The sequence below is a fragment of the Amia ocellicauda genome, unplaced genomic scaffold, assembly GCF_036373705.1.
Source record: "Amia ocellicauda isolate fAmiCal2 unplaced genomic scaffold, fAmiCal2.hap1 HAP1_SCAFFOLD_31, whole genome shotgun sequence".
In the NCBI taxonomy this organism is placed as follows: domain Eukaryota; kingdom Metazoa; phylum Chordata; class Actinopteri; order Amiiformes; family Amiidae; genus Amia; species Amia ocellicauda.
The window spans coordinates 775,864-798,147 of NW_027102876.1; the positions used below are offsets into that span (position 1 = coordinate 775,864).

The 22,284-nt window shown below is 46.8% G+C and overlaps 6 non-coding genes and 14 pseudogenes across 6 annotated transcripts; all 20 read right to left on the reverse strand.

Annotated features, from left to right (window-relative positions):
- Window positions 1-171: 171 nt before the first annotated feature.
- LOC136730376 (uncharacterized) lies at window positions 172-290 on the reverse strand (annotated as a pseudogene).
- A 215-nt stretch (window positions 291-505) lies between these two features.
- Window positions 506-624, reverse strand: LOC136730335 (uncharacterized; annotated as a pseudogene).
- Window positions 625-849: 225 nt separating this feature from the next.
- Window positions 850-968, reverse strand: LOC136729962 (5S ribosomal RNA). The gene has a single exon (XR_010809219.1). It is a non-coding gene; the product is annotated as a 5S ribosomal RNA (ribosomal RNA).
- Window positions 969-1,183: 215 nt separating this feature from the next.
- LOC136730251 (uncharacterized) lies at window positions 1,184-1,302 on the reverse strand (annotated as a pseudogene).
- Window positions 1,303-1,523: 221 nt separating this feature from the next.
- On the reverse strand, window positions 1,524-1,642 carry LOC136730013 (uncharacterized; annotated as a pseudogene).
- Window positions 1,643-1,866: 224 nt separating this feature from the next.
- Window positions 1,867-1,985, reverse strand: LOC136730281 (uncharacterized; annotated as a pseudogene).
- A 210-nt stretch (window positions 1,986-2,195) lies between these two features.
- Window positions 2,196-2,314, reverse strand: LOC136730192 (5S ribosomal RNA). The gene has a single exon (XR_010809264.1). It is a non-coding gene; the product is annotated as a 5S ribosomal RNA (ribosomal RNA).
- A 210-nt stretch (window positions 2,315-2,524) lies between these two features.
- Window positions 2,525-2,643, reverse strand: LOC136730132 (uncharacterized; annotated as a pseudogene).
- Window positions 2,644-2,852: 209 nt separating this feature from the next.
- LOC136730152 (uncharacterized) lies at window positions 2,853-2,971 on the reverse strand (annotated as a pseudogene).
- A 240-nt stretch (window positions 2,972-3,211) lies between these two features.
- On the reverse strand, window positions 3,212-3,330 carry LOC136730055 (uncharacterized; annotated as a pseudogene).
- Window positions 3,331-4,230: 900 nt separating this feature from the next.
- On the reverse strand, window positions 4,231-4,349 carry LOC136729902 (5S ribosomal RNA). Its single transcript, XR_010809163.1, has one exon. It is a non-coding gene; the product is annotated as a 5S ribosomal RNA (ribosomal RNA).
- Window positions 4,350-4,559: 210 nt separating this feature from the next.
- Window positions 4,560-4,678, reverse strand: LOC136730017 (5S ribosomal RNA). The gene has a single exon (XR_010809248.1). It is a non-coding gene; the product is annotated as a 5S ribosomal RNA (ribosomal RNA).
- A 215-nt stretch (window positions 4,679-4,893) lies between these two features.
- On the reverse strand, window positions 4,894-5,012 carry LOC136730133 (uncharacterized; annotated as a pseudogene).
- A 218-nt stretch (window positions 5,013-5,230) lies between these two features.
- On the reverse strand, window positions 5,231-5,349 carry LOC136730358 (uncharacterized; annotated as a pseudogene).
- A 215-nt stretch (window positions 5,350-5,564) lies between these two features.
- Window positions 5,565-5,683, reverse strand: LOC136730383 (uncharacterized; annotated as a pseudogene).
- A 215-nt stretch (window positions 5,684-5,898) lies between these two features.
- Window positions 5,899-6,017, reverse strand: LOC136729903 (5S ribosomal RNA). The gene has a single exon (XR_010809164.1). It is a non-coding gene; the product is annotated as a 5S ribosomal RNA (ribosomal RNA).
- Window positions 6,018-6,227: 210 nt separating this feature from the next.
- Window positions 6,228-6,346, reverse strand: LOC136730029 (5S ribosomal RNA). The gene has a single exon (XR_010809249.1). It is a non-coding gene; the product is annotated as a 5S ribosomal RNA (ribosomal RNA).
- A 215-nt stretch (window positions 6,347-6,561) lies between these two features.
- LOC136730134 (uncharacterized) lies at window positions 6,562-6,680 on the reverse strand (annotated as a pseudogene).
- Window positions 6,681-6,898: 218 nt separating this feature from the next.
- Window positions 6,899-7,017, reverse strand: LOC136730360 (uncharacterized; annotated as a pseudogene).
- Window positions 7,018-7,232: 215 nt separating this feature from the next.
- LOC136730384 (uncharacterized) lies at window positions 7,233-7,351 on the reverse strand (annotated as a pseudogene).
- Window positions 7,352-22,284: the final 14,933 nt, after the last annotated feature.

The following is a 22,284-nucleotide window of genomic DNA, read 5'->3' on the forward strand; positions in this document are numbered from 1 at the left end:
GAACTTCCAGCAAAAAAAAAAAAAAAAAAAAATAGAAAAATGGAGGGAAAAATATCAGTGCAGGAAAGGGTGTTGAAAGTAGCTGGGTACGTGTACAATTCTTCAATTATATCTCCTGCAGACTGAAAGAGAGTATTAAGAGCTACGATAAAGTTACCCAGGAGACGTAAAAGCTTGCAGCACCTGGTATTTCCAGGAGGTCTCACATTCAAGTACTGACCAGGTCCTGCCCCGTTTAGCTTCCGAGATCTGACGATATCATGCGCATTCAGGACGGTGTGGCCGAAAGCCGAGAGGCCCGGCTGCATGATGTCTCTTTAAGGCTGGCGGGTATTGACGGAACTTCCAGCAAAAAAAAAAAAAAAAAAGAAAAATGGATGGAAAAATATCAGTGCAGCAAAGGGTGTTTACAGTAGCTGGGTACGTGTACAATACTTCAATTGTATCTCCTCCAGACAGATAGAGAGTATTAAGAGCTACGATAAAGTTACCCAGGAGACGTAAAAGCTTGCAGCACCAGGTATTTCCAGGAGGTCTCACATTCATGTACTGACCAGGCCCTGCCCCGTTTAGCTTCCAAGATCTGTCGAGATCGGGCTAGTTCAGGATGGTGTGGCCGCAAGCCGAGATGCCTGGCTGCATGATGTCTCTTAAAGGTTGGCGGGTATTGACGGAACTTCCAGCAAAAAAAAAATATAAAAAAAGAAAAAAGAAAAATGGATGGAAAAATATCAGTGCAGCAAAGGGTGTTGACAGTAGCTGGATACGTGTACAATACTTCAATTATATCTCCTCCAGACAGATAGAGAGTATTAAGAGCTACGATGAAGTTTCCCAGGAGACGTAAAAAGCTTGCAGCACCAGGTATTTCCAGGAGGTCTCCCATCCAAGTACTGACGAGGCCCTGCCCCGTTTAGCTTCCGAGATCTGACGAGATCGGGCGTGTTCAGGACGGTGTGGCCGCAAGCCAAGAGGCCGGGCTGCATGATGTCTCTTAAAGGCTGGAGGGTATTGATGGAACTTCCAGCAAGAAACAAAAGAAAAAAGAAAAATGGAGGGAAAAATATCAGTGCAGCAAAGCGTGTTGAAGGTAGCCGGGTACGTGTACAATTCTTCAATTATATCTCCTCCAGACAGATAGAGAGTATTAAGAGCTACGATAAAGTTACCCAGGAGACGTAAAAGCTTGCAGCACCAGGTATTTCCAGGAGGTCTCACATTCATGTACTGACCAGGTCCTGCCCCGTTTAGCTTCCAAGATCTGACGAGATCGGGCGAGTTCAGGATGGTGTGGCCGCAAGCCAAGATGCCTGGCTGCATGATGTCTCTTAAAGGCTGGCGGGTATTGACGGAATTTCCAGCAAAAAAAAAAAAAAAAAAAAATAGAAAACTGGAGGGAAAAATATCAGTGCAGGAAAGGGTGTTGAAAGTAGCCGGGTACGTGTACAATTCTTCAATTATATCTCCTGGAGACAGAAAGAGAGTATTAAGAGCTACGATGAAGTTACCCAGGAGACATAAAAAGCTTGCAGCACCTGGTATTTCTAGGAGGTCTCCCATCCAAGTACTGACAAGGCCCTGCCCCGTTTAGCTTCCGAGATCTGACGAGATCGGGCGCATTCAGGACGGTGTGGCCACAAGCCGAAAGGCCTGGCTGCATGATGTCTCTTAAAGATTGGCGGGTATTGACGGAACTTCCAGCAAAAAAAAAAAAGAAAAAAAGAAAAAAGAAAAATGGATGGAAAAATATCAGTGCAGCAAAGGGTGTTGACAGTAGCTGGATACGTGTACAATACTTCAATTATATCTCCTCCAGACAGAGAGAGAGTATTGAGAGCTACGATAAAGTTACCCAGGAGACGTAAAAGCTTGCAGCACTAGGTATTTCCAGGAGGTCTCACTTTCATGTACTGACCAGGTCCTGCCCCGTTTAGCTTCCGAGATCTGACGAGATCGGGCGCGTTCAGGATGGTGTGGCCGCAAGCCGAGATGCCTGGCTGCATGATGTCTCTTAAAGGCTGGCGGGTATTGACGGAACTGCCACCAAAAAAAAAAAAGGAAAATAGAGGGAAATATACCAGTGCAGCAAAGGGTGTTGAAAGTAGCCGGGTACGTGTACAATTCTTCAATTATATCTCCTGGAGACAGAAAGAGAGTATTAAGAGCTACGATGAAGATACCCAGGAGACGTAAAAAGCTTGCAGCACCTGGTATTTCTAGGAGGTCTCCCATCCAAGTACTGACCAGGCCCTGCCCCGTTTAGCTTCCGAGATCTGACGAGATCGGGCGCGTTCAGGACGGTGTGGCCGCAAGCCGAAAGGCCTGGCTGCATGATGTCTCTTAAAGGTTGGCGGGTATTGACGGAACTTCCAGCAAAAAAAAAAAAAGAAAAATGGATGGAAAAATATCAGTGCAGCAAAGGGTGTTGACAGTAGCTGGGTACGTGTACAATACTTCAATTATATCTCCTCCAGACAGATAGAGAGTATTAAGAGCTACGATAAAGTTACCCAGGAGACGTAAAAGCTTGCAGCACCAGGTATTTCCAGGAGGTCTCACATTCATGTACTGACCAGGTCCTGCCCCGTTTAGCTTCCGAGATCTGACGAGATCGGGCGCGTTCAGGATGGTGTGGCCGCAAGCTGAGATGCCTGGCTGCATGATGTCTCTTAAAGGCTGGCGGGTATTGACGGAACTGCCAGCAAAAAAAAAAAGAAAAATAGAGGGAAATATACCAGTGCAGCAAAGGGTGTTGAAAGTAGCCGGGTACGTGTACAATTCTTCAATTATATCTCCTGGAGACAGAAAGAGAGTATTAAGAGCTACGATTAAGTTACCCAGGAGACGTAAAAAGCTTGCAGCACCTGGTATTTCAAGGAGGTCTCCCATCCAAGTACTGACCATGCCCTGCCCCGTTTAGCTTCCGAGATCTGACGAGATCGGGCGCATTCAGGACGGTGTGGCCACAGGACGGTGTGGCCACAAGCCGAAAGGCCTGGCTGCATGATGTCTCTTAAAGGTTGGCGGGTATTGACGGAACTTCCAGCAAAAAATAAAAATAAAAAAAGAAAAAAGAAAAATGGATGGAAAAATATCAGTGCAGCAAAGGGTATTGACAGTAGCTGGATACGTGTACAATACTTCAATTATATCTCCTCCAGACAGAGAGAGAGTATTAAGAGCTACGATAAAGTTACCCAGGAGACGTAAAAGCTTGCAGCACTAGGTATTTCCAGGAGGTCTCCCATCAAAGTACTGACCAGGCCCTGCCCCCTTTAGCTTCCGAGATCTGACGAGATCGGGCGCGTTCAGGATGGTGTGGCCGCAAGCAGAGATGCCTGGCTGCATGATGTCTCTTAAAGGCTGGCGGGTATTGACGGAACTGCCAGCGAAAAAAAAAAAGAAAAATAGAGGGAAAAATACCAGTGCAGCAAAGGGTGTTGAAAGTAGCCGGGTACGTGAACAATTCTTCAATTATATCTTCTCCAGACTGAAAGAGAGTATTAAGAGCTACGATGAAGTTTCCCAGGAGACGTAAAAAGCTGGCAGCACCTGGTATTTCCAGGAGGTCTCACATTTAAGTACTGACCAGGTCCTGCCCCGTATAGCTTCCGAGATCTGACAAGATCGGGCAAGATCGGGCAAGATCGGGCGCGTTCAGGTCGGTGTGGCCGCAAGCCAAGAGGCCGGGCTGCATGATGTCTCTTAAAGGCTGGCGGGTATTGACGGAACTTCCAGCAAAAAATAAAAAATTAATAAATAGAAAAATGGAGGGAAAAATATCAGTGCAGGACAGGGTGTTGAAAGTAGCCGGGTACATGTACAATTCTTCAATTATATCTCCTCCAGACTGAATGAGAGTATTAAGAGCTACGCTGAAGTTACCCAGGAGATGTAAAAAGCTTTCAGCACCTGGTATTTCCAGGAGGTCAGCCATCCAATTACTGACCAGGCCCTGCCCAGTTTTTCTTCCGAGATCGGGCGCATTCAGGACGGTGTGGCCTCAAGCCAAGAGGCCTGGCTGCATGATGTCTCTTAAAGGTTGACGGGTATTGACGGAACTTCCAGCAAAAAAAAAAAAAAAAAAAAATAGAAAAATGGAGGGAAAAATATCAGTGCAGGAAAGGGTGTTGAAAGTAGCCGGGTACGTGTACAATTCTTCAATTATATCTCCTGGAGACAGAAAGAGAGTATTAAGAGCTACGATGAAGTTACCCAGGAGACGTGAAAAGCTTGCAGCACCTGGTATTTCTAGGAGGTCTCCCATCCAAGTACTGACCAGGTCCTGCCCCGTTTAGCTTCCGAGATCTGACGAGATCGGGCGCGTTCAGGATGGTGTGGCCGCAAGCCGAGATGCCTGGCTGCATGATGTCTCTTAAAGGCTGGCGGGTATTTACGGAACTGCCACCAAAAAAAAAAAAGAAAAATAGAGGGAAATATACCAGTGCAGCAAAGGGTGTTGAAAGTAGCCGGGTACGTGTACAATTCTTCAATTATATCTCCTGGAGACAGAAAGAGAGTATTAAGAGCTACGATGAAGTTACCCAGGAGACGTAAAAAGCTTGCAGCACCTGGTATTTCTAGGAGGTCTCCCATCCAAGTACTGACCAGGCCCTGCCCCGTTTAGCTTCCGAGATCTGACGAGATCGGGCGCATTCAGGACGGTGTGGCCGCAAGCCAAGAGGCCTGGCTGCATGATGTCTCTTAAAGGTTGGCGGGTATTGACGGAACTTCCAGCAAAAAAAAAAAAAAAAAAGAAAAATGGATGGAAAAATATCAGTGCAGCAAATGGTGTTGACAGTAGCTGGGTACGTGTACAATACTTCAATTATATCTCCTCCAGACAGATAGAGAGTATTAAGAGCTACGATAAAGTTACCCAGGAGACGTAAAAGCTTGCAGCACCAGGTATTTCCAGGAGGTCTCACATTCATGTACTGACCAGGTCCTGCCCCGTTTAGCTTCCGAGATCTGACGAGATCGGGCGCGTTCAGGATGGTGTGGCCGCAAGCCGAGATGCCTGGCTGCATGATGTCTCTTAAAGGCTGGCGGGTATTGACGGAATTTCCAGCAAAAAAAAAAAAAAAAAATAGAAAAATGGAGGGAAAAATATCAGTGCAGGAAAGGGTGTTGAAAGTAGCCGGGTACGTGTACAATTCTTCAATTATGTCTTCTCCAGACAGAAAGAGAGTATTAAGAGCTACGATGAAGTTACCCAGGAGACGTAAAAAGCTGGCAGCACCTGGTATTTCCAGGAGATCTCCCATCGAAGTACTGACCAGGCCCTGCCCCGTTTAGTTTCCGAGATCTGACGAGATCGGGCGCGTTCAGGACTTTGTGTCCGCAAGCCGAGAGGCCTGGCTGCATGATGTCTCTTAAAGGTTGGCGGGTATTGACAGAACTTCCAGCAAAAAAAAAAAGAAAAAAGAAAAATGGAGGGAAAAATATCAGTGCAGCAAAGGGTGTTGAAAGTAGCCGGGTATGTGTACAATTCTTCAATTATATCTCCTCCAGACAGAAAGAGAGTATTTAGAGCTACGATGAAGTTACCCAGGAGACGAAATAACTTGCAGCACCTGATATCTCCTGGAGGTCACCCATCCAAGTACTGACGAACCCTTGCCCCGTTTAGCTTCCGAGATCTGATGAGATTGGGCGCGTTCAGGACGGTGTGGCCGCAAGCCAAGAGGCCTGGCTGCATGATGTCTCTTAAAGGCTGACGGGTATTGACGGAACTTCCAGCAAAAAAAAATGGATAAAGAAAAATGGAGGGAAAAATATCAGTGCAGCAATGGGTGTTGAAAGTAGCCGGGTACGTGTACAATTCTTCAATTATATCTCCTGGAGACAGAAAGAGAGTATTAAGAGCTACGATGAAGTTACCCAGGAGACGTGAAAAGCTTGCAGCACCTGGTATTTCTAGGAGGTCTCCCATCCAAGTACTGACCAGGTCCTGCCCCGTTTAGCTTCCGAGATCTGACGAGATCGGGCGCGTTCAGGATGGTGTGGCCGCAAGCCGAGATGCCTGGCTGCATGATGTCTCTTAAAGGCTGGCGGGTATTTACGGAACTGCCACCAAAAAAAAAAAAGAAAAATAGAGGGAAATATACCAGTGCAGCAAAGGGTGTTGAAAGTAGCCGGGTACGTGTACAATTCTTCAATTATATCTCCTGGAGACAGAAAGAGAGTATTAAGAGCTACGATGAAGTTACCCAGGAGACGTAAAAAGCTTGCAGCACCTGGTATTTCTAGGAGGTCTCCCATCCAAGTACTGACCAGGCCCTGCCCCGTTTAGCTTCCGAGATCTGACGAGATCGGGCGCATTCAGGACGGTGTGGCCGCAAGCCAAGAGGCCTGGCTGCATGATGTCTCTTAAAGGTTGGCGGGTATTGACGGAACTTCCAGCAAAAAAAAAAAAAAAAAAGAAAAATGGATGGAAAAATATCAGTGCAGCAAATGGTGTTGACAGTAGCTGGGTACGTGTACAATACTTCAATTATATCTCCTCCAGACAGATAGAGAGTATTAAGAGCTACGATAAAGTTACCCAGGAGACGTAAAAGCTTGCAGCACCAGGTATTTCCAGGAGGTCTCACATTCATGTACTGACCAGGTCCTGCCCCGTTTAGCTTCCGAGATCTGACGAGATCGGGCGCGTTCAGGATGGTGTGGCCGCAAGCCGAGATGCCTGGCTGCATGATGTCTCTTAAAGGCTGGCGGGTATTGACGGAATTTCCAGCAAAAAAAAAAAAAAAAAATAGAAAAATGGAGGGAAAAATATCAGTGCAGGAAAGGGTGTTGAAAGTAGCCGGGTACGTGTACAATTCTTCAATTATGTCTTCTCCAGACAGAAAGAGAGTATTAAGAGCTACGATGAAGTTACCCAGGAGACGTAAAAAGCTGGCAGCACCTGGTATTTCCAGGAGATCTCCCATCGAAGTACTGACCAGGCCCTGCCCCGTTTAGTTTCCGAGATCTGACGAGATCGGGCGCGTTCAGGACTTTGTGTCCGCAAGCCGAGAGGCCTGGCTGCATGATGTCTCTTAAAGGTTGGCGGGTATTGACAGAACTTCCAGCAAAAAAAAAAAGAAAAAAGAAAAATGGAGGGAAAAATATCAGTGCAGCAAAGGGTGTTGAAAGTAGCCGGGTATGTGTACAATTCTTCAATTATATCTCCTCCAGACAGAAAGAGAGTATTTAGAGCTACGATAAAGTTACCCAGGAGACGAAATAACTTGCAGCACCTGATATCTCCTGGAGGTCACCCATCCAAGTACTGACGAACCCTTGCCCCGTTTAGCTTCCGAGATCTGATGAGATTGGGCGCGTTCAGGACGGTGTGGCCGCAAGCCAAGAGGCCTGGCTGCATGATGTCTCTTAAAGGCTGACGGGTATCGACGGAACTTCCAGCAAAAAAAAAATGGATAAAGAAAAATGGAGGGAAAAATATCAGTGCAGCAATGGGTGTTGAAAGTAGCCGGGTACGTGTACAATACTTCAATTATATCTCCTCCAGACAGAAAGAGAGTATTAAGAGCTACGATGAACTCACCTAAAGGATTATTAGGAACACCATACTAATACTGTGTTTGACCCTCTTTCGCCTTCAGAACTGCTTTAATTCTACGTGGCATTGATTCAACAAGGTGCTGAAAGCATTCTTTAGAAATGTTGGCCCATATTGATAGGATAGCATCTTGCAGTTGATGGAGATTTGTGGGATGCACATCCAGGGCACGAAGCTCCCGTTCCACCACATCCCAAAGATGCTCTATTGGGTTGAGATCTGGTGACTGTGGGGGCCAGTTTAGTACAGTGAACTCATTGTCATGTTCAAGAAACCAATTTGAAATGATTCGACCTTTGTGACATGGTGCATTATCCTGCTGGAAGTAGCCATCAGAGGATGGGTACATGGTGGTCAAAAAGGGATGGACATGGTCAGAAACAATGCTCAGGTAGGCCGTAGCATTTAAACGATGCCCAATTGGCACTAAGGGGCCTAAAGTGTGCCAAGAAGACATCCCCCACACCATTACACCACCACCACCAGCCTGCACAGTGGTAACAAGACATGATGGATCCATGTTCTCATTCTGTTTACGCCAAATTCTGACTCTACCATCTGAATGTCTCACCTCTTTTTCCTATTTGTAGTGGAGATGAGTGGTACCCGGTGGGGTCTTCTGCTGTTGTAGCCCATCCGCCTCAAGGTTGTACGTGTTGTGGCTTCACAAATGCTTTGCTGCATACCTCGGTTGTAGCGAGTGGTTATTTCAGTCAAAGTTGCTCTTCTATCAGCTTGAATCAGTCGGCCCATTCTCCTCTGACCTCTAGCATCAACAAGGCATTTTCGCCCACAGGACTGCCGCATACTGGATGTTTTTCCCTTTTCACACCATTCTTTGTAAACCCTAGAAATGGTTGTGCGTGAAAATCCCAGTAACTGAGCAGATTGTGAAATACTCAGACCGGCCCGTCTGGCACCAACAACCATGCCACGCTAAAAATTGCTTAAATCACCTTTCATTCCCATTCAGACATTCAGTTTGGAGTTCAGGAGATTGTCTTGACCAGGACCACACCCCTAAATGCATTGAAGCAACTGCCATGTGATTGGTTGATTAGATAATTGCATTAATGAGAAATTGAACAGGTGTTCCTAATAATCCTTTAGGTGAGTGTATATGTATGTATGTTTATGTATGTCCAATTGCTTTGACAATACAAATGAAATGAATTGAGAGAGAGAGAGAGAGAGAGAGAGAGAGAGAGAGGAATATGAGCTCCTAAAAAACATTTGTTTTTATACATAAGCGGATTTAATTTGTGATTTACAAATGAATATATAGCACTATAAACATACACAGAAGACATGGAATAGAAATTCAGAAGAAAAAGTATTCAAAAAATAATAATTTTAAGAGAAACACAAAAAGAAGAAAGCAGAGAGACAGTTCAGGAAGAAAAGTCAGAAAAGAAAAGCTGAAGACAAGAATTGGAGGTAAGAGACAAATAATTAAACAAAAAAATATGTATTAATAAAATAAATAAGCATTCTCAGTAGTTGACTCAGCCAATGAAAATGCAGAGCTCCGATTTGAATAGAGTGACAGTAGGAGAGAGCCCAACTGCCACTGAGACTGATAGAAATCTATCGAACAGCAGTCTGACTGCAGAGCTGCCTTTTGAAATCCGATACCCTGAAGACATTCGCTCTGCACAGGCTAAGAAGGACTACAAACAAGCTGTGATGAGAGCATCTCCTGAGACCCTCATCCTAGACTACACCGGTAAAGGAGAAAACAGGGTCAAGAACAATCTACTGTTCTACACCGCCTTTCACAAAACCCTGTGCCAGACATACCCCAATAACAACAAGAGGGGCATTAGCAGAGGCAGGCAGATCTCAGTGCTGGTAGAGAAAGACACAGACAGTGTGATGCTCACTTTTAATGTATACCACAACGGGACCATCATGGTGCAGGGCAGCGAGAGCAGCCTGGACCAATTAGCTCTCGGCTTCCACACCTCAAAGCAGCAGACTGAGGTAGAGAAACAAGAGCCAGAGCCGGCCACCCTGCAGTCTGCCCCCAGCCACACGGAGCCAGACAGTGCCCCATCTCCCACAGACTGCCCCCCTGTCTCCCCAAAACTCTCCAGCAACATTAAAACACTAAAGGAATGCCTATCAGTGCTGGAGCTGGAGTTTGCGGAGTTCAGGGAGCAGACCTTGAGCACCCTGGCCCAGACCTCCTTGTGCGATCAGCTCCGGGATGAGATGCACAGACTAAAGATGCAGCACAAGGCTGAGATCCATGAGCTGAGAGCAGCAGTGAGAGACCTGGAGGAGCAGAGCCAAACCCTGAGGACGGAGCTGCGCAGAGCGAGGGAGGAGCTGACCAGGACACCCCAGCACAGCCAGCTAAGGAGCCTGCAGAGCCAGCTGGAGGAGCTAAGAGAGGAGCTACACATCACTGGAGCACAGAGACTGCACTGCACTGACCCCACAATACCTCCAACCCCTGACGCACCCACTGATCCACCCACACTCCCCACCACTCCTGACACACCCACTATCACCAGACCTGCCACTAATACACAACCCCCTGAAACGCCACTCCCCCAAAACACACCCGCTGCCCCCACCACTCCCGACGCAAACCCGGAGTGGCAGGTCAACGCAGAGGTGGTCATTCTGAGCGAATCCAATGGGAAGTTCCTGGTTGAGAGGCGCCTCTTCCCTGGGCGAAAAGTGAAAAAGCTTTGGTGCTCCACAGCACAGAGAGCCCTGGAGCTGCTCTCCAAGAGGAGGCTTTGCCAAGTCAAACACATCCTCATCCACACCGGCACTAACGACCTGAGTGCCCGCAGGGGCGATGTGGCCTCAGCCCTGAGACAGGTAGCAACGAAAGCCACAGAGGAATTCCCAACTGCCAAAATTTCCATCTCCACACTGCTGCCCCGCACAGACGTGCCCCTGCACATCATCCAGGCCATCAACGCAGAAGTGTCCCGAAGATGTGCCCTCCTCCCCAACGTCCACCTGGCACACCACTGAGACATCCAGCCACATCACCTGTATGACCACGTCCACCTCAACAAGACGGGTGTGAGGATCATCTCAAAGGTCCTCAAGGACACAACCCTGGGCCGAAACCCCACACACCCCCACCTCGAGACCAGGAGCAAACCCCCCAGCCCCCGGCCACATCCCCAGCCACCGGCTCCACCCCAGCTTCAGCCCCTGAGACCCCGCGGCCCCATTCCCCACCCCCCCATCCCCAGAGGGCCCGTCCAGCACAGCAGAGCGGACAGCCGGGGACCAGCACAGCCACACAGCCACGCAGCAGCGGCTTCCAGAGCCTGGAGGCCCGATGCTGCCCAGCTGGCCCAGATAAGGCAACTCCTCAGTGTCATCTGTACCACACTGCTGAGTTAACTGAGCCTCAACACACATATATATGGTTGTGGAGATGGAGAGTAAGAAAAAATGTGATTTAATTATTCTGATATTTTGATGCAAAGATAAAATCTTTGAGTGATTATTATGTATATCCATATATAATTATTAATAGTAATATAATATCAGTTGTAGACCACAAATTAAACTTTCTTATGTAGAAGAGACAAGTATAATAAAATATATTAACATGTCCTTTAAAATAAGCAGTTGGAATATGCAGGGTTTACGCTCCTCAACTTTTGGAATGAAGAGCACAGGCCCTGAACTGATCAACACTGTAAATAGTTCAGATGTTTTCATTCTTGTAGAGACTTGGTGCTGTGCAGATATGTCTATACACTGGATGGATACAATGGATACAGGGAGCTGATTGTGCCCTCCTATAAAAAACCCAAAGTCAGGTGTGGCAGGGCCTCGTGGGGGATTATCGTGTGGTACAGGGAGGAGCTCCGAGCAGCCCTATGCCCAGTACAGAGAGGAGACACACACCTGTGGATGAAAATCAGAAAAGACACCCTACAAAATAACACAGATATATACCTATGTGCAATTTATATGCCACCCGCAGACTCCCCCTACTATAATGAGGAAGGCTTTCATGAGCTTCAAAACGAAATCTGCCACTTCCAGACCCTGGGCTCTGTACTGCTGTGTGGCGATCTCAATGCCAGGACTGGCAGAGAGATGGACTACATCAATACAGAGGGGAACACACACCTGTTCGGAGACTCCCCGCTGTGCCACACACACACCTCCACACTGACACAGCCACGACAGCGTGGTAAACAAGAGCAGGAAGCAGGTAGTGCGCCTATGTAAAAGCCTGGGTCTATATATCATCAATGGCAGGACCAGGGGGTACTCTCTGGGGAGATTCACATACTGCTCGGCTCTGGGCAGCAGTGTGGTGGACTACGCCATAACTGACCTGGACCCACAAGCCAACAATGCGTTTATAGTCAGACAACAATCTCCACTATCAGACCACAGCCAAATAACACTTTACCTAAAAAGATCAGCGCAGCCACAAGTCAGAGCCAAACTTCCCACAAAACTGGTCTCCCTGCCACCCAGTTAGAGATGGTCAGAGCCCAGCACAGAGAACTACACAAGAGCCCTGAATAGTGATGAGATTGAAAACATGTTAGACAGATATCAATCCTCACACTATCAAATAAACCAAAACGGAATAAACTCAGCCACCAAAACACTGAATGAAATATTTGAGAGACTGGCTTTAAAATCAAACATTAAAACAATTAAAAACCAAAATATGAAATCGTCTAAAAGAAAAAAAGAACAGTGGTGTGACCAGGAGTGTGAAACTTCTAGGAAACACCTGAGACATCTCTCCAACACTAAACACAGAGAGCCCGACAACCAGGAGGCTCGCCTCAGCTACTGCCAGGCCCTGCGGCACTACAAGCAACTCCTCAGTAAGAAAAAAGACCACTATATGGGCAGAATAAATACCCCAAAAACAAAAAATGAAATACCAATTCAAAATGGAGAAATCTGGAAAACACACTTTGAAAAACTTTACCAAAATGTTGAAAACAATCCAAAGCCAGAACAGGTTAAAATATTAAAAAACCTAAATAAATTGGAAGAAATCATTAAGAATAACCAAAATCCCTTAGATAACCCATTTACAATACAGGAACTAAAACATCAACTCAAAATCCTCAAACCCAGGAAAGCCAGCGGCCCCGACAGCATCAGCCCTGAGATGCTGAAGCACAGCAGCCCGCAGCTGCAGGAGGCTCTGCTCAAACTCTTTAACCTGGTGCTGAGAGCCGGGTGTTTCCCTGAGGTCGGGAATCAAGGATTGATCACCCCGATTTTTAAAAGTGGAGACAAATTAGACCCCAATAACTACTGGGGCAGCTGTGTGAGCAGTAACCTGGGGAAGGTGTTCTGCAGTATCATCAACGCCCAGATACTGGCCTTCCTTACCAAGCACAGTGTCCTGAATAAGAGTCAGATTGGCTTCCTACCAAAACACCGCACAACCGATCATATTTACACTCTACACACCCTCATAAATAAATATACCCAAAACAATAAAGGAAAAATATTTGCCTGTTTTGTAGACTTTAGAAAGGCATTTGACTCAATCTGGCACAAGGGATTATTTTATAAACTTCTACAGAGTGGTGTAGGGGGTAAAGTTTATGACATCATTAAATCAATGTATTCTGAAAACAAATGCGGAGTTCAAATTGGCAACTCAAGAACAGAGTTCTTCACTCAGGGGCGGGGAGTGAGACAGGGCTGCAGTCTGAGTCCAACACTGTTCAACATCTACATCATCGAGTTGGCCACAGTGTTGGAGCAGTCTGACGCCCGCAGCCTAACTCTCCATGACACAGAGATCAAGTTCCTGCTCTACGCAGACGACCTGGTGCTGCTGTCGCCCACAGAGCAGGGGCTTCAGCAGAACCTGGCACTGCTAGAGCAGTACTGTCAGAAATGGGCCCTGGCAGTCAATCTGGACAAGACCAGAGTTATGGTTTTCCAGAAAAAAGCCCCATCTCAGGGAAACAGGTACCGCTTCACTCTGGGCAGCACTGGATTAGAGCACTGCACCAGATACAACTACCTTGGCCTGACCATCAGTGCGTCAGGGAGCTTCAGCCTGGCTATAAACGCATTAAAAGACAAGGCACGCCGGGCATTTTATGCCATAAAGACACAATTTGGGAAAACAACAATACCAATAACTATTTGGATTAAAATATTAAACTCCATCATCCAACCAATCCTGCTATATGGGAGCGAAGTGTGGGGTCCCCTCATGAACCTCAATAACAGCAATTGGGACAAAAGCCCCATGGAAATATTCCACCTAGAATTTAATAAAAACATCTTACACGTACACAGAAACGCCCCCACGGCTCTGAGGCTCACAGAGCCCGAACACACAATGACCAAAACAACTACAATTGGGAAAATTGACATGTACCTGAAAAGCAAATACACAAAAGATTAGAGACACGAATTAGAATTACAAAACAAATTGGAATGCTACCGGGCCCTGAATAGAAACATTACATTGGCTGAATACTTAAAAATCCAAAATATAAAAGAGAGACAAAATCTAACTAAATACAGGCTCAGTGACCACAGCCTCGCCATTGAAAAAGGCCGCTACAGAAAATTCTGGGTTGCCAGAGAAGAGCGGCTGTGCAGCCAGTGTGACCTAGGGGAGGTCGAAACACAGGCGCATTTCCTGCTGTCCTGCCCTAAATACACAAAAATCAGGGAGACATACTTTAAAATATTAAAAATGCATATCCCTGAGTTCAGCATGATCCCCGATTGCTGCAAACTCCCCGTCCTGCTGGGAGAGGAGGAGCGCACTGCCTTCTTAGCAGCGCAATATGTATCCACCTGCCACAGCCTGCGAGACAGTGTGTAGACACCAGCCTGTGGCACTCCATTTGCAAAACAAAATAAAAACAGTGATTTTTCTGATGTCATGACACAAATTTTGATACAAACAACAAATATGGTTTATATCCTACTTAATTTTATTTCAATGTGTACTATATTTGTTCCACTGAATCTTGTATTGCAATGTTTTGTCTTGATTGATAGAACATTTGTATCTGCTTTGGCAATATTGTGATAGATCATGCCAATAAAGCACCTTTGAATTGAATTGAAATGAATTGACAGACAGACAGACACACGCACACACACACACACACACACACACAGAGCCAGCCAGCCAGACAGCCAGCCAGCTCAGCCATGACATCACGAGCCTCTCTCAGCTGACTGCTATGACATCACAGAGCACGTACATTCCGTTGCTTGCCGTCTGTCAACCACTCAGTCACTGCCAGCCAGACTGGCTGGCTGGCTGGATGGGGGGGCTGCTTGCTGCTGCTGCGTATCTTAGCAAGCTAATTTGCCTGACCGGCCTTCCTACTCCTATGCCCAAATGCCCACCTAAGCCTCGTTTGTAATGCATGTCATTGTATTTCAAAAAGGAATCTGGAAATAGTAAACCTATTTCCTTTATTTGAATGTATTAAAGATCACATTTTATTACATTTTCTTTTTCTGTACTTCATTACATTATATTGAGATTCATAATTCTATTATTTATTTTCCGTATGTATGTATGTATGTATTATTGTATGGAAGGAAAGTTAGAAATGATTTTCTCAAACCTGTTTTTCTCTCTTGTATACTTAAGAAAGATAAGGTCAAGCTAGAAGGTCAGGAGGCCATAAGGTAGTTTGATTTCTGTTTGTTATTTACGATGAGAACCTTGGAGACAATGTCAAACGGTATGACCTACGTGCCTGTTCCTTAAAACCATGTGTAGATCTATGAACTCTGTTCTATAATGAAATATGTTCTGCTTAGTTAGCCTTTAAGATAACATAGTAATGATTTTCTAGCATGTATGTATGTATGTATGTATGTCCAATTGCTTTGACAATACAAATGAATTGAATTGAGAAGGAGAGAGAGAGAGAGAGAGAGAGAGAGAGAGAGAGACAGACAGACAGACAGACTGACAAACACAAACAGACACACACACACACACACACACACACACACACACACAGACACACACACAGCCAGCCAGCCAGCCAGCCAGCCAGCTCAGCGATGACATCACAAGCCTCTCTCAGCTGACTGCTATGACATCACAGAGCATGAACATTCCGTTGCTTGCCGTCTGTCAACCACTCAGTCACTGCTAGCCAGACTGGCTGGCTGGCTGGATGGGGGGGCTGCTTGCTGCTGCTGCGTACCTTAGCAAGCTTATTTGCTTGACCGGCCTTCCTACTCCTCTGCCCACATGCCCACCTATGCCCGATCTGCTGTTCACCTGGATCACAGCTCCGCCCCAACAAGGCAGATCCTCCCAAAAATGGTACAAACTGATCCACGTTCCCCTCCACAGAAAGCTTTAGCCCAAAATAAGGGACACATTCTGCCCAATATGTCAGCGCCAACCACAGCCTGAGGGACACAGTGACACACGAGCACCGGCTGTAAATATAATGTAAATACTTGTTTGTAATGCATGTCATTGTATTTCAAAAAAGGAATCTGGAAATGGTATACCTATTTTCTTTATTTGTATGTATTAAAGATCACATTTTATTACATTTTCTTTTTCTGTACTTCATTACATCTTATTGTGATTCATAATTCTATTATTTATTTTCCGTGTATATGTATGTATGTATGTATTGTGACAAACCAAGGGGCAGGGTCATACATGGCAGATATGTCAGGCCAGGTCTGCTGCAAGGTGTGTACTCTAGGGTAGAATACCGACCCTAGGCAACTACACTCCCCAGAAACCCTCAGGCAGCCATTCTAGCACCTAATGTGGTCACTTGGTGTTACTTCCTCAATTATTCACCAGGTATATAAGGCGGGCCTGAGAGAGAGAGAAGTGAGAGACAATAGGGTGAGTTATCTGGAAAACAGAGGTAGCTCATAAGGAGAAAGCCAAGACTTATTTATTCCAGACTTTGTTTAAAATAGAATGATTATGTAAGATTAGTTACAACTCCAGTGTGAGTTAGGTTTTGTTTTCAGATTTGTTTTGTTTGAAGTAAACATACAGGCACAGCCCTGTATTTGCAACCTCCTCCCTGGGTCATGACTGGTTTTTACTCCTAAGAAGATCACAGAGAAGACCCGCACATGTGTACAGCCAAGGCGTTTTGTCACATTTGGTGTAGAATGCGGGCAGCACCTCATGAAACCCAGACTGGCTGAGTGAATTTTTTTATCCAAAAAAAAAAAAACTACAGGCTGTAATAGCCCAACAGGAAGCGACCAGGGTGCAGCAGGTGGCTCACCAGGATGCTATGCGGATGCATCAGGAAGCACTGCAGGTCCAGCATGATACAAATAAAATGTTTAGAGAAGAGCAGGAAAAGGTGACTAAAGAGCTGAAAGAGAGTGTTGAAGCACTTGCAACCAGGATTGGGCCACAGGGAGCTGCAACCCATTCCACTCCCCGCACCAATCACTTTCTGCAGAAAATGACAAAACAGGACGATGTTGAGGCCTTCCTTATGACCTTTGAGAGGACAGCAGAGAGAGGGATGGCCAAAAGATTCCTGGGCAGGGCTTGTGGCACCTTATCTGGCAGGGGATGCACAGAAAGCGTACTTTGATCTGGAGCTGAAGGACGCCCAGGACTATGATAAATTGAAAGCGGAGATAATGACCCGATTGGGCGTGACCACCGCAGTGAGGGCACATCGGTTTCAGCAGTGGGCCTACCAACCAGGACAACCAATCCGAACGCAGATGTTTGATCTGATCCATCTGGCCAGGAAATGGCTACAGCCAGAGGTCCATTCATCAGCCGAGGTGGTGGAGGCCATAGTCCTTGACAACTACCAACGCTGTTTGCCCAAGGACGTTCGACGCTGGGTTGGCCAGAATGAGGTGCTGTCCGCTGACACCTTGGTGGCCATTGTAGAGCGGTTCTATACAGCCGGAGCAGCAGAGCATGTACCGGAGGTTAAAAACTCGTTCCCCAGGCCATGACGAATCAGCGGACCGGGTAAGATGGTTCCAAAGTACTCTGGGAAACATGACGCGCTGGATTGGAAGAAAAGAGCAAGACTGGGGGGGGCAAAGGTGGGGCCTAAAGCCGAGACTAAGGGTTATAGGGGGTCACCATCACAACCAATTGTCTGCTACAATTGTGACAAAGTAGGACATATTGCGGCCCACTGCCCAGGTAGAGAGGAACCAATGCAATGTAATGTGTGTGATATGGGGAAAGAGAAACCGGTATTTTATGCCTGCCCTGTTGGGACGGATGTTTTCATAGGCGGAGTACCTAATCCAAAACACATGTGTACAGTGATAGTCGATGAGAAAGAAGTGGCTGCTCTACTCGACTCTGGCAGTATGGTTACACTGGTCACAGAAAAATTAGTAGCGACCAACAAGCTGGATAGACATCAGGAGCTCAGTATCACATGCACACATGGTGACACACGCCCCTATCCCACAGCCCTTGTAAACATACAGACAGAGGCCGGGAAACTAGATTACGAAGTCGGTGTGGTACCCAACATGCCATATGATGTGATACTGGGACGATATTTTCCTAATTTTGGAAAACTAGATAGAAAACATAGTAAATTGGAAATGCACACTGAAAACTGTAAGCCAGAAGTTGCCTCGATCCCACAACTAGAGCTAAAAGTAGACCTGGTTCCAGTTGAGTCGACAGTGAAGGTTTTGGTTGGGGAAAATTAAACTGAAAACATAGGGGTGGAATGTAGTGACGTAGATGACCCTATGGAGGGTGAGGAACCCAGCACTAGCAGGGTGGGTGAGAATCCATTCATAGAGACCCCTGAAGCTGACAATGTAGAAGTGTCAGTGTTAGAGGGACTCCCCACTGATTTTGGCAGCGCACAGGTGCGAGATCTCACTCTACACTATGCTAAAGAAAATGTGAAGGTAGTAAATGGGACCCCTATGACTACTGCAGACCCGCCAACAGCTTATCCTTATTTTATGGTAAAAAATGACCTATTGTACCGTGTAAATAAGATAGGGGTGGACATTGTGGAGCAATTGCTAGTTCCCACCCCATTCAGACGAACAGTTCTCAATCTGGCACATGGGCATATCCTGGGGGGACATCTGGGGATGGACAAAACCAAGGATAGACTCCTGAGGAGGTTTTACTGGCCAGGCGTACATGCAGACGTGATAGAACATTGTAGCTCATGTCCTGAATGTCAACTACATGCTCCTAAACCAGCCTTCAGAAGCCCACTGGTCCCTTTGCCCATCATAGAGACCCCCTTTGCTAGGATAGCTATGGATGTGGTGGGACCTCTCCCGAAATCAGCCAGAGGGCATCAGTATATACTGGTTATTTTGGATTATGCCACCAGGTACCCAGAAGCCATTCCACTGCGGACCATGGCTTCAAAAGGTATTGCAAAAGAGCTAATGTTGATGTGTAGTAGGGTGGGGATACCGAGGGAGATATTAACAGATCAGGGCACACCCTTTATGTCTAAGGTTATGACCGATCTGTGTAAATTGTTGCAGGTTAAGCAGTTGAGAACATCAGTCTACCACCCACAAACAGATGGGTTGGTTGAGAGATTTAATAGGACCCTGAAGTCCATGCTAAGAAAGGTAATCGATAAGGATGGGAAAAATTGGGAATTCATGCTGCCCTACTTGATGTCTGCCATTAGGGAAGTCCCACAGGCTTCCCTGGGCTTTTCGCCTTTTGAACTGTTATATGGGAGGCACCCCAGGGGGATATTAGACATAGCCCGTGAAACGTGGGAACACGAGTCCACTCCTTTCCGGAGTGTAGTCGAGCACATCAATGCTATGCAAGAGAGAATAGCCACAGTCACTCCCATTGTGAGAGAGCACCTAAGGCAGGCACAGGAACACCAACAATTCGCCTATAATCGTCAGGCTACACTGAGGGTGTTCCAGCCTGGTGATAGGGTGTTGGTGTTGGTTCCCACTGTAGAATGTAAATTTCTGGCTACGTGGATGGGACCTTATGAGATTATAGAGCGAATACGGGAAGTGAACTATAAGGTTCAGCAACCCGGCCGCCGACCCCCAGAACAAATATATCATGTCAACTTAATAAAAGCCTGGAAGGACAGGGAAGTGTTGATGTTGACTTACCCCCCTCAGCCACTAGGGACACCGAAGGTGAATATTGCAGCTGCCTTGTCACCTGACCAGTTGAAGGAGGTGAACGACTTGATAATACGTAATAGGGAAGTTTTCTCAGGCATACCGGGGCGTACCCATTTAGTCTCTCACAACATTGTGTCTCTCCCAGGAAAGAAGGTAAATATGAGGCCTTACAGGGTACCAGAAGCTCGCAGGAACACTATTAGAAATGAGGTTAAGGAAATGCTGGAGGCAGGGGTTATTGAAGAATCCCACAGTGAGTGGTCCAGCCCTATAGTCATGGTTTCCAAACCTGATGGCTCCTGGAGATTCTGTAATGATTTTAGAAAGGTTAATGAAATTTCAAAGTTTGATGCATACCCAATGCCCCGAGTAGATGAATTGTTAGAGAATATTGGGAATGCTCGCTATATTTCAACTATTGACTTAGCCAAGGGCTACTGGCAGATTCCCTTGACCCCGGGTGCCAAAGAAAAAACAGCCTTTGCAACCCCAGATGGTCTGTTTCACTACACAGTGATGCCCTTTGGCCTGCATGGTGCTCCTACCACCTTTCAAAGGTTGATGGACCACATACTTAGACCACACAGGACGTATGCGGCAGCATATTTAGATGATGTGGTCATTCACAGTCCAGATTGGGAATCACATTTGTCTCAGCTCCAAGCGGTATTGGATTCAATACATGCAGCAGGCCTGATGGCTAATCCAACCAAATGCAATTTGGGGTTGGAAGAGGCCAAATACTTGGGCTATACAGTAGGGAGGGGTATGGTGAAACCCCAAATATCCAAGGTTGAAGCCATAAACTCTTGGCCTAGGCCTGTCAATAAAAAGCAGGTTAGGGCATTTTTAGGGTTAACTGGGTATTACCGGAGGTTTATTCCCAACTATGCTACCTTAGCGGCCCCTCTGACTGATATGACTAAGGCTACAGAACCCAATATGGTTAGATGGGGTGATACAGCAAACCGGGCTTTCCGGAGCCTACAGGAGGCGCTCTGCCGCAACCCCGTTTTAATGGTACCTGACTTTCAGAAAGAATTTATAGTCCAGACGGACGCCTCTGAGGTGGGGATCGGAGTGGTTTTGTCCCAAAGAATGGGTGATCACGAACACCCGGTGTTGTTCCTTAGCAGAAAGTTGGAATCCAATGAAATAAATTATTTGGTAGTTGAAGAAGAATGTTTGGCAGTGAAGTGGGCTTTGGACAGTCTTCGATACTATTTGTTGGGCAGGCACTTCACCCTGATCACTGACCATGCCCCCCTCACTTGGATGCATCGTTCGAAAGACAGGAATGCCCGTGTGATGAGGTGGTTTTTGAGTCTCCAACATTTTCATTTCACCCTGCAGCACAGGCCAGGGAAGGCCATGGGGAATGTTGATGGGCTGTCCCGGGTGCATGCTTTTTTGCGGCTGTCGCTCGACCTATGGGGTCGCAGCTGGGGGGGAGGATGTGGGACAAACCAAGGGGCAGGGTCATACATGGCAGACATGTCAGGCCAGGTCTGCTGCAAGGTCTGCACTCTAGGGAAGAAAACCGACCCTAGACAACTACACTCCCCAGAAACCCTCAGGCAGCCTAATGTGGTCACTTGGTGCTACTTCCTCAATTATTCACCAAGTATATAAGGCGGAAAGATAGAAGGTCAGGCCAGAAGCTAGTTTGATTTCTGTTTGTTATTTACGATGAGAACCTTGGAAACAATGTCAAACGGTATGACCTACGTGCCTGTTCCCTAAAACCATGTGTAGACCTATGGACTCTGTTCTATAATGATATATGTTCTGCTTAGTTAGCCTTTAAGATAACATACCCGATACCTGATACCGAATCCGATACCCTGAAGACATTCGCTCTGCACAGGCTAAGAAGGACTACAAACAAGCTGTGATGAGAGCATCTCCTGAGACCCTCATCCTAGACTACACCGGTAAAGGAGAAAACAGGGTCAAGAACAATCTACTGTTCTACACTCAGTACCCCACCGCCTTTCACAAAACCCTGTGCCAGACATACCCCAATAACAACAAGAGGGGCATTAGCAGAGGCAGGCAGATCTCAGTGCTGGTAGAGAAAGACACAGACAGTGTGATGCTCACTTTTAATGTATACCACAACGGGACCATCATGGTGCAGGACAGCGAGAGCAGCCTGGACCAATTATCTCTCGGCTTCCACACCTCAAAGCAGCAGACTGAGGTAGAGAAACACAAGCCAGAGCCAGCCACCCTGCAGTCTGCCCCCAGCCACACGGAGCCAGACAGTGCCCCATCTCCCACAGACTGCCCCCCTGTCTACCCAAACTCTCCAGCAACATTAAAACACTAAAGGAATGCCTATCAGTGCTGGAGCTGAAGTTTGCGGAGTTCAGGGACTAAAGATGCACCACAAGGCTGAGATCCATGAGCTGAGAGCAGCAGTGAGAGACCTGGAGGAGCAGAGCCAAACCCTGAGGACGGAGCTGCACAGAGCGAGGGAGGAGCTGACCAGGACACCCCAGCACAGCCAGCTGAGGAGCCTGCAGAGCCAGCTGGAGAAGCTAAGAAAGGAGCACAGAGACTGCACTGCACTGACCCCACAACACCTACAACCCCTGACGCACCCACTGACGCACCCACTG